Source organism: Lepus europaeus, chromosome 12 (genome assembly GCF_033115175.1).
Source record: "Lepus europaeus isolate LE1 chromosome 12, mLepTim1.pri, whole genome shotgun sequence".
NCBI classification, from domain to species: domain Eukaryota; kingdom Metazoa; phylum Chordata; class Mammalia; order Lagomorpha; family Leporidae; genus Lepus; species Lepus europaeus.
In genome coordinates this window covers 99345081-99357469 of record NC_084838.1, presented here as the reverse complement: position 1 = coordinate 99357469, position 12389 = coordinate 99345081, and the positions used below count along the sequence as shown (strand labels likewise).

The following is a 12389-nucleotide window of genomic DNA, read 5'->3' as shown; positions in this document are numbered from 1 at the left end:
TCTTAAGTGGTTTAACAAGCATGAACTAGTACATCTGTAGCATATTAGTGGGTCTATGACACGTAGAATTATAATCTATTTGACAATAAAAGTGCAAGGAAGGTGATGGGAACAAAGGCGTCCTGGGAATGCCACCAGATGGAAACTCAAAGATGAGAAGCAGCAATGGGGCATAAGAAGGTTCACAGAATAGCTCCATTAATATCATGCCTGGTCTTCCTTCTTCTTGGTCTCTTTAGAAGACATGAGACAACCCAAAGGACAAATGAGCACAGGATCTGAGCAAACATTTCTCCAACGACGATGTCCATTTGGTCAGCAAACACATGAGAAGACAGTGGCCACCACGATCCAAGAGGGAATTGCGTGGCAACCACCTCGAGCTACCGCTTTAAGCAGAACCAGAGTGCCGACCATCAAAAAGACCCAGAGGCAAACCTGGATGAAGGGGAGGAGAAAGTGGAATTCCTCCCCCTGTGGATGGGGAGGTAAACCCAAGGCAGCTGCTTAGGAAAACAAACTGGCAGCTCCCCAGAAGGTGAAACAAAGTTGCCACAGGACCTAGTAACTCTGCTCCTGGGATACGCTCAGAGGAATGAAAACACACCTGCTCTCTGGCAGCATTGTTCAGAGGACTCGGAAAGTGGCGATGACCTGAATGCCCGCCAACTGGTGAACGGCTGAATACAACATGCCTTCCATCGATAAAGGGATATTACTGAGCAATTAAAAGTAATGGAGCATGGATCTAGTCTACAGCACTGATGAACCTTGAAAACATTATGCTAAGTGAAAGAAGCCAGAAGACCACATAGTAGAAAATTCCATTTCTAGGAAATACCCTGGATGGGCAAAGCTAGCGATGGGAGATAGAACCGTGGTTGGATGGGGCTGGGGACTGTGGGAGTAAAGAGGGAACTGCTGGTGAGGGGTGTGGGGATGCCTTTTGGGTTGTGAAAATGTTCTGCAACTGGTTTATGCTTATGTTTGCCCAGATCTGTACTAAAAATAGGGTAGAACGCACTGAATTGTTTCAAAGTGTGTGAATGATATGGTATGTGAATTCTGTCTCAGTAAGTAGCTACACATATATAAATAATAACAAGCTGGTGTATAGGAGTTTATTATCTATCTACCTACCTACCTACCTACCTACCTATCATGTAGTTCTACCTAACCATCGAATCTGTCTGTCGTCTATCTCATGGCAACAGTGGTCTCTAGAAAACAGCTAACCTTAGCATTGGTTCAGGTACATATTCCCTTATTATCTGGCTTATGTTGCCGTAAAAGCGAATCAGCTCTCCCCTGCTGTCTCTCTTTTTTGCTCTTTTTAAGAGAAGGAAGAATGTATTTTCTCGTTTTGCAAATACAGCTGGCTGCGTTGGTTGCTTTTTGGTGATTAGTTGAAGAAATAAATCCTGTATCCTTGTCCGATTCCTCCAAGTCTTCCTTGGCCTTAACCTTGGCTGGGGTTCCAGCAGCAGCAGGAGCAGCTGGGGGGTGGGGGGGTGGGGCAGCAGCCACGAATGCAGACGGATCAGCCAGGAAGGCCTTGACCTTTTCAGCAAGTGGGAAGTGTACTTAGTTTCCACAGACAAAGCTAGGACCTGCTTGGACCCATTGATGAAGGAACGGGGTACAGATGCAGCAGTCGGATGACCAGTCTGCAAGCAAACAGCGGCAATGTTGCAGTCTCCCTCCAGAAAGCCGGAGTGCAGAGTTTCCTCCGTGATGTCCAGGACTTCGGGATCGCAGAAGCTGCCACTCTGCAGCACCTGCTGCACGGTCAGCCTGGGGAGAAGGGAAGATGTTCAGCCTGTGCGGCGCGGTGGCTTCGTGGGCTCCCACTTTGTCTCCAGTCTTTGTTTTTTAAGATTATTTATTTATTTGAGAGGTAGAGTCATAGAGAGAGATAAAGACAGAGAGAGAGGTCTTCCATCCTCTGGTTCACTCCCCAAATGGCTGCAATGGCCAGAGCTGGGCCAGACTAGTCAGGAGCCAGGAACTCCACTTGGGTCTCCCACATGGGTGCAGGGGCCCAAGGACTTGGGCCATCCTCCACTGCTTTCCCAGGCCATAGAGAGAGATGGATCAGAAGTGGAGCAGCCGGGACTTGAACCAGCGCCCATATGGAATGGCAGCACTGCAGGCAGAGGCTTCAACTGCTACACCACAGAGCCGGTCCCTGTCTCCAGCCTTTATTATCTGCACGTCGCTCAGGACTTCAGTGGTGGCCCTGGAGATTTTCGTGGTGATGCCCGACGCCTGGACAAAGGAGGTGTTCTCAGCCCCAGCCCAGTTTCCGAGCTGGCATGGTGGCCTCACGGGGGGCAGTGGCACCGGCACCGGCAGCAGCTGGCACCTTGCTGGCCAGCAGCATTTCCTTGATCTCAGCCAAGTCTTCCGTGGTGAACCCAAAGCCCAGGTTCCCTCGACTATGAGGCAGGAGCTTCTGCAGGACCGGGCTGCTTTCCCCACGCCTTCGGGTGGCCTCTGCCGACAGCACCACAGCCCCCCCTCGAGGGACCTGCACATCTGCCGGCATCGTCTGCTCCCACAGTGAAGCATACTGGATCAGCTCCCAGCAGCTGGATGCCATTGAGAAGGTGGCTGGACTTCCAGCTGCCCCGTCCTCCCTGGGCATCACAGTGGATTGCCACGCGATGTCACTCGTGAGGACGCCCGGCTAGAGATCCTGCTGTCTCTTGTGGAGGCGCTGCTGTAGGTCAGGGTGCTAACCGAGCCTTTTGGATTTCTGCAGAAGTAGCTGTGGTGTGGGCATCGCTCAGAGATAGTGAGACTTATGGGTGGTGAGTCTTCTCCTGCATGGAGGGAGCTGCCGGCCCATGTGGAAGCGCCGTGGTTGTGGGAGTGGCGGGTGAGGAGGTGGGAAGCCGGAGGGGAGTGGGATGGATGTGACAACTCAGCACCCGCACGCACCCCACCCTGCTGGGCATGGCATGGGAAAGCCACCAGGCACGTCTCGGAGCTCTTTGCAGCCAGGCTTCTGGATTTGATTTAGATTTGAGCAATCCCATGCCTTGGCCTCGAGTGCCGGGGAGGCTGCGCATGCGCGTCACCTTTTCTGCAGCGTGGTGGACGCCCTGACTTGTCTGAGAAGGGCAGAGCGGGGCAGGGTGCAGGCTCCAGACGGTGGCTACCGATGGGCAGGCTGGACAGCACCCGTGGGACCGACCTCAGCAAGGACACGCTGCCCTGCCGCTGGAGCACAGCGCGTCCGAGGGGCGTGGCTTTTTACAACAGGCACCATGCGGGGTGGGGGTGGGGGAGGCAGAGGCTTGCCCTGGCCGGGGAACGTGGGGGCGGAGGGGCACCCCCTCGCTGACCCTGCGCAGAGAGGCTCAGAGCTACAGCTCTACGCCCCCATCCCCGCCCCGGCATCCGGGAGCCATGCACCGCCTGTCTGGAACCCCTCTCTGCCGTGCACTACTGGGCTTTGGTAACTGAACCCTGACCCACACAGTGAGTTACATAAACAGATTTCTTAACCCGGAGCTGATTTTGCATTTCTGGAAGGAGCCCAGCTTGGCCATGGAGTGTTCTCTTTCCAAGGCCCTGTCGGAGCCCATGTGCTGATCCTTTATTGGGATCCTGACACAGCTTTCCTATGGTGCGGCTTCTGTTTCACATTAGTTCACGTTTTGGTCCCAGCCATTCGTTAGCCCTGAGAAAAAAGAATCTGCAAGCTTGCTTTCTTTGTTGGGCTCTCGAAACGTGTGTGTGTGTTGGAATTATTGCTTCCTTGAAAATTTTCAAGATTTTCCACATAAAAACTCTCTGAAGAAGGTATTTGGGGGGGGGGGTCTAGGAAGTTTTTAAATCGCTTCTGCAATTGCTTCTATGGTTATTGAATTATTGGGTTTCCTATTTCTGTCGAAGCCAATGTTTCAAATGTATGCTTACCTAGATAATCCATTCCACAGTCGAGTAGGTCCAACTCTGAAAAATATTAATTTTTGTTTTGTAACGTGAATGTGCAGGACCTATGTATTTTTCCCTAAACACGGCATTCATGTGTTTCTTTTTTTTTTTTCCTTAAAGATTTACTTATTTATTTGAAAGGCAGAGTGACAGAGAGAGAGGGAGACACAGAGAGATCTTCTGTCTGCTGCTGATTCACTCCCCAAATGGCTGCAACAGCCAGGGCTGGACCAGGCCGAAGCCAGGAGCCTGGCACCCCAGCTGGGTCTCTCACGTGGGTGCAGGGGCTCAAATGCTTGGGCCATCTTCTGCTGCTTTCCTAGGTGCATTAGCAGGGAGCTGGATTGGAAGTGAAGTAGATGGGACTCAAATCAGTACCCCTGTAGGATGCTGGTGTCACAGGTGGCCCCAACAAGTGTTTATTGAGCCTTCACTAAAAGGAGTCATCCCATTAGCTGGTCTTTGCTTCTCTGCTGTTTCGTGCACCTGTCTTCATGTGCTGACTTCTGTCCCTGTCTAGCGTGGTCATACACAGTGGGCATGGATTTTGAAAGCATCAAAACTTTTTTTTTTTTTTTGACAGGCAGAGTGGATAGTGAGAGAGAGACAGAGAGAAAGGTCTTCCTTTTTGCCGTTGGTTCACCCTCCAATGGCCACTGCGGCCAGCGCATCTCGCTGATCCGAAGCCAGGAGCCAGGTACTTCTCCTGGTCTCCCATGCGGGTGCAGGGCCCAAGCACTTGGGCCTTCCTCCACTGCACTCCCGGGCCATAGCAGAGAGCTGGCCTGGAAGAGGGGCAACCGGGATAGAATCCGGTGCCCCAACCGGGACTAGAACCCAGTGTGCCGGCGCCGCAAGGCAGAGGATTAGCCTGTTAAGCCACGGCACTGGCCAAAACTTTTTTTTTTTTTTTGACAGGCAGAGTAGACAGTGAGAGAGAGACAGAGAGAAAGGTCTTCCTTTTGCCGTTGGTTCACCTTCCAATGGCCGCCGCGGTAGCGTGCTGTGGCCGGCCCACCGCGCTGATCCGATGGCAAGAGCCAGGTGCTTAGCCTGGTCTCCCATGGGGTGCAGGGCCCAAGGACTTGGGCCATCTTCCACTGCACTCCCTGGCCACAGCAGAGAGCTGGCCTGGAAGAGGGGCAACTGGGCCAAAACTTTTTTTTTAAAGATTTATTTATTTATTTGAAAAGCAGAGTTACAGAGAGGTAGAGAGAGGGAGAGAGAGAGAGACAGAGGTCTTCCATCCGCTGGTTCACTCCCCAAATAGCCACAATGGCCAGAACTGCGCCAATCCGAAGCCAGGAGCCAGGAGCTTCTTCCAGGTCTCCCACATGGGTACAGGGGCCCAAGGACTTGGGCCATCTTCTACTGCTTTCCCAGGCCATAGCAGAGAGCTGGATCAGAAGTGGAGCAGCTGGGACTTGAACTGGTGCCCATATGGGATGCCAGCACTGCAGGTGGTGGCTTTACCTGCTACACCACAGTGCCGGCCCCCAGAACTTTTTATTCCTACCATTAATCATGCTCTCTTGCAGCCTTTACACATTGAAGTGTAGTTATAGAACTTGTTCTCTGGGGAAGGAGAAGATAGCTTCGTTAAAGTCGGTGAGGAGAGAGGGAGGTGATGACACAGAGAAGCTTCCGCGAGCCACGAGGAGGAAGCAGACAGAGCTGGTTCCAAGGCAGCGCGAGGAAGCAGGAAGCAGAGCAGGTGTCGGCCACGGCTCGCCTGGCTCTGTTCTTTCTGTCTGAGCGTGTTGCGGATGGGCTGTGGGGACTGCCCAGAAGAGTGGACTTCAATTCCTTTAGGGTCTCTGAGAGGGGCCTGGCCAAGGAGGGCCTTGGGTAGTGCACAGCGTATGTTGGGTTAGGGGAGATGTCAGTTTATACCCAGAGAGGCGGCCCAGGCTGCTTCTGCCCCCTGCACTGTGCCCGTGGTCCCCACTTCATCCCAGGCTGCAGAAGGTTCCCCATGCTTCTACTTGGGAACAGAGAGGGAAGCTTTGAGTCGGAAGCCCTGCATGGACTGCCACAGCAAATGCAGGGTTACTTGGTCGTATGCATTATCTCAAAATACGCTTTTACATTTCCAGATTAAAGAGAACATCGTGGTTATTGGAGAGAGAGAGAGAGAGAGAGAGAGAGAGAGAGAGAGAGAGAGAGAGAGAGAGAGAAGATCGTCTATCCTCTAGTTCATTTCCCAAATGACTGCAACAAACAGGCAAACAGGGCTGGGTCTGGCTGAAGTGAGGAGCTGGGAACTCCATCCGAGTTTCCTAAGCGCGTCGTGGGTGACCGGATCTCGAGTACGTGGGTCATCACCACTGCTTCCCAGGAACTTCAGCATGAAGATGGGTGGGAAGCAGAGCAGCCAGGACTCGAATGCGCACTCCCATCTGTGACGTCAGCGTGGCAGATGGAGGCCCCTTGTCAATGGTTCCTAATGGCATTATTGTGCAGGCAGAGTATGTGGCCTCCATGAGACTGGCTATGGAATATGGGTTGGGACTCCTTTTGTGGTCGAGTGGGTAGAAACATCTCATGCACACTTGACTGTGCATTTTCCTCTTGTTAGGTGCAGAGCCGTGCATGTTATACAGTGTTCAAAACCGAATCCTAACTCTTTTTTGTCTTACTAATACGATTTTTTTTAGTATGACTGTCTGCTTCTCACTTTCTCTTTGGAAACTATGCTAAATTCCTGGGAAACTTTCCACCTTATCAATAAACAGTACTTGTTTTAAAAAATCAATTTTATTTATATTTATTTACTTGAGGTAGGGGGCAAGAGAGAACCAGACAGAGGGAGAGCCCATCTACTTGTTCACTTTGCAAATGCCTGCAATGGCTGGGAGTGGGCTGAGGCCCGTGCTGGGAGCCAGGGACAGAATCCGGGTCTCCCAGCTGAGTGGCAGGAACTGAGTACTTGAGCCAGCACTGCTGCCTCTGAGGCTCTGTGTTAGCAGGAAGCTGGAGTCAGGAGCGGGAGCTGGGACGCAACCCAGAAACTCTAATGTGGGACGTGGCTGACTTCCACGGCGTGTTAGCCACTCTCGAGCTATGCTGTGTTAGCCCTCCTTTGCTTTGCTGTCTGCTTGGTCTACCAGCCTCGATTTGGTGCCCCTGCTGGTGTGGTTGACGTTACTCAGTTTTGTGCTGCCTAGAGCCTTATCCCTGCTGTATCTCTGAAGCAGTTCTCAGTGTATAAACCTGAGTGGGAGGCAGATCGTACTCCAGATGTAAATGCTGCAAAGTATGATCAGGCTTCCTGCTTTTCTTGCTGCTAGGGTATGGCATCTTGTTTTGCCTAAACAGAAGATATCTCAGTTTTACAACTTGTTTAATTTTATGTAAAAGGAAGAGAGGGAGAGGGAGAGAGAGAGACAGACGGACGACAGGGGAAGGAGGCACACAGACAGAGAGAGAAATCTTCTATCTGTTGATTCATGTCCCAGATGTCTGGGACTGGGCCAGGCTGAAGCCAGGAGCCAGGATCTCGATCCAGGCCTCCCACATGGGTGGCAGGAACCCAACCACTTGAGCCGTCACCTTTGGGTCTCCCAGGGTCTGCTCTGGCAGGAAGCTGGGACTGGGAGTGGAGCTGGGACTGGGCCACAGGCACTCCAGTATGGGTTGTGGGTTTTCCAAGTGACCTCCTAACCACTGTGCCAGACATCTGTCCTTCTCCCAGATTTTGCGAGAGTGGAGCTTCGTGATAGCAGCAGCGGGAGCAAAGCCCACGCCTGGAGGCAGCCGTGGTCCAGTGGTCCAGGTGACAGACGACGCAGCAGCCGCGCTGTGTCCAGATTTGGGAGGGGTGATAGCTGCACTCTCCCCAGCACGGTCCTCGGGCTGAAGGCTGTCTTGACTCTTTTCTTTGGCTTGTTTGATGATTCAAGTTATCCAGGTTTCCCAGGGATTCCCTGAGCTTTCTGACATATGGTAAGCTGTTAGGGTGCTGTGTGTGTAGAGGTGTGGCAAGTGGGGGTTGTTGGCTGTGTCGGCTGCAGTTGCTGTTGGTCCTTAGCTGCTGGAACCCTGTTATTGAAATGATCACACAGACGCTCTTGTCTTTGGTCCATCGCACATGGGTCATTCTGTCCTCCTCCTCTCGCTTACATGCGAGTCCCACTCCAGCTCTGTTCGCTTCCAGGATGAATATACGGCATAGAACCGATCACACACTCCCATGGCGAAAACCTGGTCAGCTGGTGCACCACACTCGTGCCCATTCTTTTCCGCTGGTTTCATAGACTCTGCTCGTTCCCCAGTGACACATTGTGTTGGTCATTTTTTGGTATGTTTGTTTGCCACCTGTGTTCTTTGGTGAGAAGTCTCTTCAGAGCTTCTCCTCATTTTAAATTCAGCAGTTTGTTTTCTTATTGTTGAATTTTAAATGTTTTGCATATTTTGTGTACGAGTCTTTTTTAATAAAAGCTTTGTTTTATTTTTTAAATTTTATTTATTTTTTTAATAAAAGGTTTATTTTATTTAGAAAGCAGAGATAGAAAAAGGAGAAAGAGAGAGAGAGAGAGAGAGAGAGAGATCTCCCATCTGCTGGTTTGTTCTCCAAACGGTTGCAATGACCAAGGCTGGGCCAGGCTGAAGCCAGGAGCCTGAAGGTACATTGGAGTCTCTCACATGGGTGCAGGGGCCAGGCCCCCGGGCCGTCTTCCACTGCATTGCCAGGCACATGAGCAGGGAGCTGGACCAGAAATGGAGCAGCTAGTGGTCGAATGGGTGCTCACAGGGGATGCCAGCATTACGATGGCAACTTAACCCACTGCACCACAGTGCCAGCTCCTGCATATGAGCCTTTTACCAAATACGCATTTCACAATGATTTCCTCCAATGTCTGGCTTATCTGTTATTCTGTTAACAATGTCGTTTGTAGTCTAATATATCTTTTCTTTAATGGATTATGCTTTTGGTATATCTAAAAACTCATTGCCAAACCCAATGTCATCTTGAGTTTCTCGTAAATTTTCTTCTAGATATTGTATAATCTTTTTTTTTTTTTGACAGGCAGAGTGGACAGTGAGAGAGAGAGACAGAGAGAAAGGTCTTCCTTTTGCCGTTGGTTCACCCTCCAATGGCCGCCGTGGCTGGTGCGCTGCGGCCAGCACACCGTGCTGATCCGAAGGCAGGAGCCAGGTGCTTCTCCTGGTCTCCCATGCGGGTGCAGGGCCCAAGCACTTGGGCCATCCTCCACTGCCTTCCTGGGCCACAGCAGAGAGCTGGACTGGAAGAGGGGCAACCGGGACAGAATCCGGCGCCCCGACCGGGACTAGAACCCTGTGTGCTGGTGCCACAGGCGGAGGATTAGCCTGTTGAGCCGTGGCGCCGGCCATAGATATTGTATAATCTTACATTTAGGTCTGTGATGTATTTAGTGTAAGGAGCATAGCTGGTTCACCTTTCAGTGTTAGCTTCCACTGATGAACAGCCAGCTGTTCCTGCATCGCTTGTCCAGGGACATTATGTCTCCGTCGGTCACCTTTGCCTCTTTATCAAGGATCTGGTGACTGTGTTTGTGTTGGTCTGTTCTGGCCCTTTATTCTGTTCCACTGATCTTGTCTCCATCCTGTCGTCAGTACCTTGTATCTTCATTGCTCGAGTTTTATAGCCTTAGAATCAGGAAATGGGCGTCTTCTGACGTCATCATTGTTTTCTTCTTCCTTCTTCTTCCCCCACCCCCCTCCTCCTTGTCCCTGTCGGTCTCCGTCTCCCTCTCTTCCTCCTATTTCTCCCTGCCCCTTCCTTTTCTGCCGTCTTATGTTGGCTATTCTAGGCCTCTTACCTTTACAAATAACCCATGGAATCTGAAAATATGGTTTGTTGAGACTGCGTTGAAATTTCATGAAATCTATCAGTCAAGTTTGGCAGAATTAATATCTTCAAAATATCGAGACTTCCAGCATTATCTTTGATTTCCTTCCTAATAGCTTGTGGTTTTCTGCATTTAGCTCTCATTTTTATTAGGTTTATAGTTAAATACTTTTTGGTGTGATTGCAAGGGTATTTGTGTTATCATAATGGTGTTGTTCATTGCTGATGCATGGGAAATAACTTCCTGTTATATATTTGCCTTCTATCCTGCAACTTTGCTATGTTCTACTCTACTTCTAAGAGCTTTTTGTTAGTAATTTGGGATTTCTGCACAGACAAACATTTCGCTATGAATGCAGGCACTTCAGTTTTTTTCCTTGCTAGTTGGTTGAGCTTTTATTTCCTGTTGCCCCAGTGAGGACTTCCACCGGTGCTGAGTGGGAGTGGTGAGAGACCCTGCCTTTGCCTTCTCCCTCCCTCGTCTGGGGCAAACATGTGCTCTTTCTCACTGTTATGTGTGAAGTTAGTTTTCACAATTCTTTTTTAGCATTCCTTATTCATTTCAGAAAGTCCCTCTGTTTTCTTACTTTGCGTAGAACTTTTATCTTTAGATTTTCTGCCTGTAAAATCGCTTTTTCTGGGTGGAGAGATCATGATGTTTCTGCTTTAACCAGTTGATGTGGTAGATTACATTAATGGCTTTTGAAATGTCCAATCAATCTCGCATAATTTGCTAATCCTGCTTGGGCATGGTGTACAGCGTTTTATCGGTTTTTTGAATGGCTGTTCAAATTGAATGCTCGTGTTGGAAACATTTGCTGTGCATATAGATTCCCCCTCAAGTGTCTTTATCTTCTCTTTAGAATTCTCCGTAGTCTAGAATTTTGCTGATGTCATCCCCATATCTTCATTTGCATTAGTCAGCTTTTTAGTACTTTAACTAAAGCACCCAAAAGATGCTTCTTGGGAAGAAAATGGTTTATTTCCACTTGCGGTTTGGAGGTCACAGATAAGGCTCCATTTGCTCCGTTAGTCTCACATCGTGTGCAGTCTCGCCGCTACGTAGTGGGCATGAAGGAATGATGATACGGTGGTCAGAGAGCTGCTCGGCTGGACTCGGCTGACATAACCAACCCTCTTGCGAGAACTAGCCCGTGAGGATAAGATGGGGCTCCACCTGTAATCCATCAACCTTCACAGTAGGGCATCAGGGTTCAAACACACCCGCACGAGTTCAGGCAGCCAAGCCAAGCAGGACTTGCTCCATCCCTAACACTATTCTGCATTTCCTGTAAGTCAGTAGCCGAGCTTGCAGTCTTGGGTGTATTTAGATTGAATTATTTGATTTGCTTGGGTGCAAGGCTGATTTAGCGATGGTGGCGTGCCCTCCTGTCGGGCTGCGTAGAATGCACACGTGGTGTAAGAAGCCGTCCAGGCCTGCCACTTTGTGGCAGATTGCCACGTTCTGCTTTCAGCATTCCCTGGTCGTTTAGTGGCTGCGGTATTTCTATACAGAGGAAACTTTGTGTCACTAGCCATTTGATACCCAGTGGAACAAGGAATCAGGGAGACAGGATAAATACTTGATGATTTACCAGTTTTCCTTTTTTTAAAAGATTTATTTATATCTTTGAAAGGCAGAGTTACACAGAGAGAGGAGAAGAGAGAGAGAGAGAGAGAGAGAGAGAGGTCTTCCATCTGATGGTTCACTCCCCAGTTGGCCGCAAAGTCCAGAGCTGCTCTGATCCAAAGCCAGGAGCAGGAGCTTCTTCCAGTCTCCCATCTGGGTTCAGGGGCCCAAGGACCTGGGTCATCTTCTACTGCTTTCCCAGGCCATGGCAGAGAGCTGGATCAGAACAGGAGCAGCCGGGTCTCGAACCGGCACCCATATGGGATGCCGGCGCTTCAGGCCAGGGTGTTAACCCACTGCGCCAGAGCGCCGGCCCCTTACCAGTTTTCAAAATAACGAGTTAATTCCTGTAATGAATTCCTCTAATAAGTTTTTTTTTTTTTTTCAAGAACCAGTGTGCCCCGAGGGATTTAAGCATCTCAGATTTTAATCCACTGCTGATACCACTCGTGCCGTTGCTTTTGTCGTCTCTTCTGTAGTTCCTGACTCCTTTGAGTGTCATCTTGAGTTTCTCGCTGTGGAAGCCTCCTTGCCTTCTAAGCGAGCGACCGTTCCCAGTATTTCTGGGAGCCCTGCAGCCCAGGCGTGGAGCCCGTGCTTCCTCGGGGGGCCCTGCTGCTCTCAGCGGGAACTGTGGAGCTGAGCACACTGTGCACAGGAAGTGGACGTGGCTTGCGGGAGACAAGGCTTCAGACATCCTGGAGGCCGGCTGGCGTGTGTCCTGGGTTGCGAAAACGTTCCCACAAAGTGGCTTTGTTTGCCTGTTGCTGGGGGCCCCTGGGACCGTTACTCGTTCAGAACCGGCTTTTACATTCATTTCTTGGCTCCCGGTTTCTTGAACCACATTAATAGTGCAAGCTTGGAGCTCCACATGCATGGGGGACGGCTTGAAGCTTTGATTTCTCGTGGGAAGCCCTGTTCCTCCCATTCGGAGCCCCGGGCAAATGACAATGTTGCTCGCCACATCCCGGGGCTGGCAGC

The 12389-nt window shown here is 50.5% G+C and overlaps 1 pseudogene; it reads right to left on the bottom strand.

Annotated features, from left to right (window-relative positions):
* LOC133771080 (large ribosomal subunit protein uL10-like) overlaps nt 1–12389 on the bottom strand; it is a 123554-nt pseudogene that overhangs the window by 12016 nt on the left and 99149 nt on the right.